Below are 8,374 nucleotides of genomic sequence, written 5' to 3'. Positions count from 1 at the left end.
GTATCCCAGGACAACATTAGTGGCCCTTTGTAAAGGCAAACACTGGCATAAGAGCCCGCAATGTATTCTGGCTAAGCATGCTTCACTTCCCCCATCACCCTGATAGCATTGCTGAGGATGTTAAGATTTTATAAAGCTTATTTAGATTGTATTAGCAATCCCTGTGTCCCTTCTGCTAGCAATCCTTACACTTTTGCAGGCTGCATGTAAGACCTGAGCATCTGATATTATTTGATTTCAGGGATTGTGTCACGTGGAATCATGACACAGGTAGTCCTTGAGTTACGGCCACAAATGAGCCAAAGATTTATGTTGCTAAGTGAAACATTTGTTAAGTGAGTTTCCCTCCCCACCATTTTACGGCTTTTCTTGCCACAGTTGTTAAGTGAATCATTGTATTTGTTAAGTTAGTAACATGGTTGTTAAGTGAATCTGGCTTCCCTGTGGACTTTGGTTGTTGGAAGTTGGCAAAAGGGGATCATGTGACCCCGGGACACTGCAGCCGTCATAAATATGACCCCATTGCCAAGCATCTGAATTTTGATCATGTGGCCATGGGGATGCTGCAAGGGTCGTGAGTGTGAAAAAGATAAGTCTCTTTTTTCAGAGCTGTTGTAACTTTGAACGGTCAGTAAATGAACTGTTGTAAGTCGAGGACCACTTGTGCCGAGATGGCCAGTGAGAAGTTGTGGCTGTCAAACCACAAACGTTTTGGGAAGGAAATGGGACAAATTATTGGAAAAAAACGTTTGTTTTGTTCCTTGAGGCAGTGAAGTGATGAAGTCCCACTAATTGTCATTTGTTCTAAACTTAATTACACCATCATTACTTTTTTCTGCTATTATTTCCAAAATTATTATTTTGTATATTATTTTCCCAGACATTGCATAGCTGCTTTGCTAACTCTTCGGGGTAGGGCTAGTCTCTCATGAGTGTGCACCTGCAGAGAAACCAGTATAATAGATCCATATGTTGGTGTTATAATAATTCACAATTACATGAGCAGATGCTCCAGGTGTATGTTTTTATAGGATGTTTGTGTGTCTGCATTGGGATCACTGGGTTTATTACCTAAACATAAAGGAACATAAATTATACAGTCTCTTTTAATGATATCTTTTGGCATTTCGTTCATACCAACCAACCCTTTTTCGTTTAGATATGAAGAAGAAATAAACAAACGCACTGGGATGGAATTCACCTTTACAACACTCAAGAAGGTAGGTGGAGAAGCATTCCTTACAGATCCAAGCAGAGAATAGTACTTCAAGGGTCTAGGTAGATAAATCAACTGACTGAGCTTTTATACAGAATTGAGCTTTTTTTTTAAGTTAGTTTTGTTTTAATTGGATTCACATATGGTAGTTCAGTTTTTACATTTTTGAAGGTTAGCTTTGATTTTCACTTTTTAAAAACTTTTATCGTTGCCACAACTTTTTCACTGCCCCTTAGAAAGCAAGTGCAATCCAGAATGTAATAATACCAGTTTGTTTTTATATCGTTGCTGGAATGAACAGGTAAAAATCATAGATGCTGCTGGTTTGGGACAGAGGTCACGAATTCATAAAGAGTTTCGCTTGATTGTAACTCTTCCTCTGAAAAGCAATTTAAAAGAAAGAGATCCAGGCCCTGTCCAGGCCCTGTTCATAACATTCAATTATGATTTCTTAGTCAAGCATCTAATTATATTGAATCTATTTAATATATAATGGAGTATTTTCCAGCATTTCCAATTCTAAACTTTCTAATGATCCTTGTCCCAGTACAAATTTCACTTAGGCCAGCTCTAGAGGAATGAGTTTCAATATTAGTTGGAATGATTTATGTGCTGCTTAGCCATCAACAGTTCTTATTAGGGCAGGCTGCTGTTATTAACCATAAATTCCTTTTAATTGTGTTCATCCTGTATCAAACACACTTGCCTTGTTTATGTCCTTATGATTAAGTGATGACTAGTGGGTCAACCCATTTTCCTTTCTCATTTCCGGTAGTATTAAAATATTGTGGAAGTCATACATATGCTAGAAAATGAGATCTATAGAGGACGTACATGCCCTGATTCCCTAAATCTAGAATCCTAAATTTGAAACTTTGAAATGCAAGGCCGACAAATCTCATCCACCACCCTGTGGTAGTGGTGACCACCTGGATAGGACCATTCCTCTCTTTGAACAACAAGGGATCCCCTAGGAACATGATTGTCCTGAATAATATCTGTGCCCCCTTTGCTTTATTGCAACATCAGCAAGTGCTGTTTACTGCTTGTTAACGTTATTGAAAGCAGTGCAATATTGACAATTATTACTTATTTTTACTCATTAAAATGCTGGATTTATAAATTGCTGTATGAATGTCATAGATTAGAATCTCTCCAGCATAGATTTCCCAACATTTTCAGAGAGAAAAAAAATCCAGTCCACAGCCTTTAACCTCTCAGACATCAGTATAGACCAGGGGTAGGCAACCTTGGCTCTTTTATGACTCGTGGACTTCAGCTCCCAGAATTCCTGAGCCAGCCACGTTGAGGGGAAAGGGAGAGGGTTTCAAGCTGAGCCATGCTGGCTCAGGAATTCTGGGAGTTGAAGTCCACGAGTTAATAAAAGAGCCAAGGTTCTCTACCCCTGGTATAGATGGTGTTTGATTTATTATGATCAGTTGCTTAGTGATGAAGTTCCGACAGACCCAAAAGAGCTATTCACATTTGAAGTTCTGACAGTCATGTGATTGCATTTTGGGTAATTAGCAACCGGCCTGCATTTATGGCTATTTGCAGGGTCCCGTGGTCATATGACTACAATTTAAGACATTTGACTTCTAATTTTTAGCAAAAAAAAATGCTGGTTTGTTTAATAACTGCAGATTTAACAACTGCGGCAAAAAAAATTGTAAAATCGGGTTGGTCATGTGATGACCCCCCCCCCTTAATGACTGGTATGACTTACCACCAGAATTCCAATTATGATAACAAGTCAAGAACATGTTTTATGTCACCTGAATTTCAAAATGGCAATTACAGAAGGAGAAGACTCATGTTACCAATGAGGAAAACAAGCATACTGGTTATCTCACAGAAATTCTGTTGACAAAGATTTTTCCCAATTAAAATCAAATTTTCTGACCTATTATTGCTATTTTCAAATGGCAATGGCAAAATGCTAATCCTGCAAAGACCAGTTTCTCCTCCTTTCACCTGAGACTGAAATTTATGCCAAAAGTTCCAATTAAAGTGAAAAGTCGCCAATTCTTTTTCTCTGGCCTTCATTAATCTACAGGACCTGGATAATGGCTTTCTCCACAAAACAGAACTGGAAACGAAATTAAGTGGACTTCATGCTTGGGTGGAATTAATGAGTATTATCCATGAGCAGGTAAGAAAGAAACAGTGAAAGAGAAATATTGTTTGGATACTGATGCTGCTTATATTACTAGATGGAAGCAACATTAGCCTTAAAAATAGGTGGAACTGACCTACATTGGGAAATTAAACAGCAGATGTCCTTTTTTTCTGATTTTATCTCCCTTTCTTGTACTGCCACAAGCACCTTACAATAAATATTTGAACCAAATCTGAAGCTTGGAAAGATTGCTGAAATAATAGGAAAACAAAGTATATAATGGCAATTACAGTATACAGATATTCAGAGATGGATTTGAAAACTTTCATGCCTCCATAGAACTCCTCAGGCTTCGTGCCTTGGAGCATGTGCAAAGTGAATCAAGTCCCGCTCTTTTATTATTTTTGCATTAGATTGCTGTCCTCCTTTCTGCTAATCTTTTTTTCTATTTTATGTTGCATTAAAGGGTTTCATTATTCTTACCCAATTCAGTTGCTAGAATTAAAAGCACTACTGGCGGAGGTAGTTTGGCTGTCCTTTCTTGTTGTAACCAGTTCTTTGTTTGTGTATGATACTTACACTGGAGTATCATAAGGACTTCAAGGGCATCTTGATATTCCCATAATCCTGTTTCCCCCCCCCCTCCCATTTAGGCCACTTTCCAATTCAGTGAGGTTAGCGATTATTGTCTTGTCTCTAGTTGTAGCAAAAACCAATGGTTTTTTTGGAGGGGGGAATAAATACCATCAGTCAGAAAGAAAAAAATAAACGCTCTGCCATCCTAACCCATATATATATACCTACCTTTGGTCAGTTTGTATCTTCCTTAATTACATCACATAGATCTCAGCATCCTGGACTTTTATTGATAAAATCTATCAGAGGACATTTTCAAAAGGCAGCATAGCTGGGTGAACAAGAGTCCCAGATTTTCAAGGGATGTTAATTGGATTCTCAGTGACCCTCAAGGAACAGGTGATAATTTTGGCCAGGAAAGCTATTACCTGTGGCACTTGTTCCTGGGACAGGAGACTCTTCAGGTAGTAACCCACTATAAGGTCATCCTATATTTATACTATTGCAATGGGCGCTACATTGGGCTACCTTTTGAAAACTATTTAGAAACTGCAGCTGATTAGAATGGGGTGGCATGGGAAGCTGCAGACATGCCATTACTCATCTTTGCTTTGTGAGCTGTGTTGATTATCAGGTGGTTTCTAGGTGCAATTCAAGGTGATGGTTGTCATCTGTAAAGACCTTCATCTTATAGAACCTAGCTATCTAAGGAGCTATCTCCTATAGTTTCTACTCATCCTGTTCAATGCTTCAGGTCCCACCAGTTGCGGTAAGCAGTGTCATCTGATGGTGGTCCAGGAAGCAGACCTCCCCTGCCCTATGGAACAGAGATTTGTTTAACTCTTAATTAGGTTTGAGCTCATTTAAATGGGTAGTGAAAACGTGTTTTTTTTCTCCAAGCCTTGTTTTAGAGTGTGTGGTGAAAATGTTTTGAATTCAGTTTTCCATTATGCAGTCAAATTAAACAGGAAGATGTACAGTTCTGTTCTCTTCGTGCAGAGAATTCTACCTGCATATTCTCCAATCAACTTCCACTGCTTTTTTATGTAACTGATATTGAAAATTTTAACAGCAATAATCAGAATACAAATTAAACTAGAATAGAGAAAACAAAAAAGGATAAATAACGGAAAGAGCTAAAACTGCAATATGAAAAAAGTGGTAGGAAAAAAAAGAGAAAAACATTTTAAAAATTATAAAGGTACAAAGAAATGTCCTCTGATCTGCACCTTTCTCTATGACATTACATAATGACTCCCTTCTTTCTATAAGCTATCCTGTCTAAGCCTCACCTCAAAAGCATAAATCATAACTTCATTTTTATGCAGAAATAAGAGATTTCCAATCACCAATAAATGTAGATATTGTCCTTTCTGTAAACTTAATGTATGATTTACATATTAATCTCAGCCCACATCGTTTTGATTCTAGGAGCTTGAGGAAGTGATGTCCCAGGTTAAAGATATTTCAGTTGTATTGGGGATTGACAACAACAGATACATTCCTGACCCCCACCAGATTGTGGAGGATGTGAGAGCTCAGTATGAAGATTTGGCTATGAAAAGCTGGGAAGAGATGGAGGCACTCACCCGATCCAAGGTATACATGTATCATGTATCATTAAAAAATTTCCAAAGTGCTTCTTGGGAACCTCAGTTGTAATGAAAGGAAAACAATGAACAGACTGAAAAGGAAAATAATGAGCAGACACTTGGTTTTGCCACAGACCTCCATGTCTAACTGAACTTAAAAACATGGCACAAAGAAATAGAAAATGGAGGCTGACAGGAAATATGGCCATGAGATTCAGCAAGGTCAAGAAAGAAAAAAAATGGTATAAAAAATATATCTGGCTCAAACACAATAATGATGCAAAGAACGAGGACAGAGAAGAAAATAAGAGAATGCATAATGAATGCTGATGAGAAAGCCGAAAATAAATTAATATTCAGATATAAAGCATTTTATTATACTCTTAATCACAAATCTAATGTTACTGCATATGGTCTGGGCATGTAGAGTCTAAAGCTCCAGATGTTTGAGGCAGAGAGATTTGCTTTAGTGGATATGGTCCTTGAAGATCACAAAGTAATGGTTTCGGGGTGGGTGGGTGGATTGGCGGCTTTGTATTACATACTGTGGATGTTGCGAGAGGAGGGGGGACAGGAAGCATTACAGTGTTTAATATTCTTTTAATTCTCGCCTCCAGCTGAGTGAAAGAGAAGTGTTATGTGCTAAGTATGGGGACCATCTCCTTAACGACCGGAGATTGATTGCTGAGTTAAATATACAGATCCAAAAATTGAGGTCTTGCATTATCTCTCTGAAAAGCCAGGTAAGAATATGACTGGTAGAAGATTGCAAAAACACAATCCTCCCCAAACACACAGGAATATGCAAATGAAACCTAGGCTCTTGGCAATAGGATAGATATAAAAAACCTCCTAAAAATAAAATAAATATGACTAAACTCCCATCATGTTATACATTATATGAGGTTCTGGTTATTTCATCTCATTTTGAAAGTCTTCATGCAAGAACATGAAAATGTTTGTAATCACATGAGAATATATTTATTTGGTGTGTGTTTTTAATTTCCTTCTAGTCAGTGTTGATTCCTGGCAACTGCCTGACTTAGTCCCTGTAATTGGAAGTGACTTGCTCTTGCCTTCTTCCTAGGGCTCACAGTGAGTGGCTGGCCCAAGGTCATCCAGCTGGCTTTGTGGCTAAGGCAGGACTAGAAATAAGAGTCTCCTGGCTTCTAGTCTGATGCCTTAACCACTAGACCAGGGGTAAGCAACCTGGGCTCTTTTATGACTCGTGGACTTCAACTCCCAGAATTCCTGAGCCAGCATGGCTCAGCTTGGAAACCTCTCCCTTTCCCCTCAGCATGGCTGGCTCAGGAATTCTGGGAGCTGAAGTCCACGAGTCATAAAAGAGCCCAGGTTACCTACCCCTGCACTAGACCACACTGGCTCTCATAAGAGTGTGCATGTGTACACACATATGTGTATAACTATATCTGAGGGAGATGGATGGTTAAAAAATATGGATAAATAAATAGGTATAGGAAGAGGCATAAGTAGGTATAGGTATATTTAATTTGGGTTTGTATGGATCTAATTATGCAGGTGCCATGATACAGTAAGTACCATGTTGTTGCCTTAGTAAATTTACTTCTCAGTCTGGGAGCCACCACATCTGATTAACTATCAGTTTCCATCATCCCCAGCCAGATGTGCTGGAACCAGGGCTTTTTTTCTCATAGAACGCTCAGAACGGAGTTCCGGCACCTTTTTTGGATGGAACCTTGTAGGGTAGGCAAGGCGGTTTGTATGACATGTGTGAGTTCCCGCACCTTTTTCTTTTACAAAAAAAGCACTGGCTGGAACTGAAGAGAAATGTGGCCCAACACATCTGGCAGATACCAAGCTGGAAGAGATGGCCTACAGGAATGTCAGCATTCAGAACAGAGATTTTGAAAACTTATATCTTAAAGAGCAAAGGAGGGGGAAAAAAGTTGCAATTGGAGAATTTAAGTCCAGGAAGATCATCTGGCCATATTTGCCTACTTAACTGTGTTAATTTACTTGGTGTGGTTGATCTGATTAAGAAATATAATTATATATGCTTTTCCCTTTCCTGTATGGTTTAGAAGTATTCACATTTGATGGTTATCCAAGCTAATGGCAACAAGCCAACTATTCCTGTATATTAAAGTTTATGGGGTAATACAGGAAAATTTCAAGTGGTGGCAATGAACTGGTGAAGATACATGACCAGGCATTTCTCCATGATTGCCTGTGTGCTTGTTAGACATGCCACAATTTATATTTGCTATTGAAAAGTACTGACATGCAGGAGTAAAGACATTTTTGTGTCCTTCCCAGTTCAACTTTGTATTTATTTCAAAAGGGAAGGAAGAAGAGAAATAGGGGGCTTGAGAGATCACCAAGCTTCTTTGCCTTACTTGTGATCTTCTGTGTACTCAGTGTCTACATTTAGAGGACAACATCAAAGATGTTGGTCTACAAGGAGAAGCATCCCTCAAAGATGCCAAAGAAAAACTGGCAAAATTGGAAGATGCCCTTTATAATGCCAGGCAAGACTTGGCTCAGCTGGTTAAGGAGTATCAAGAGCTGATGAATACCAAGCTGGCTTTGGACATTGAGATTCTCACTTACAGGAAACTAATAGAAGGAGAAGAAATCAGGTAAGGTTGTTTATTTGAAGCTTCTGGGTATATAGACTGAAAAGAAAGTAGAGTTTAGATTAATTTACCTCCAATATACTGTATCTGTTCAAAATTCTCCTGGGAGATTGAATTTCTTTCAGAAATTATGGCAGTATTCAAGCATCCGATGCCTATGGCATGTCATATCACAAAGTTCTTTTCAACGTCAAAATAAAAGCAACCAGGAAATACCAACAGTTTTATGGTGCTTGAATGTCAAAATCTAAAG

The sequence above is a fragment of the Vipera ursinii genome (assembly GCF_947247035.1).
Source record: "Vipera ursinii genome assembly, chromosome: 2".
Taxonomy (NCBI): Eukaryota; Metazoa; Chordata; class Lepidosauria; order Squamata; family Viperidae; genus Vipera; species Vipera ursinii.
The sequence above is the reverse complement of the archived record's forward strand: the minus strand, read 5'-3'. Positions refer to the sequence as shown.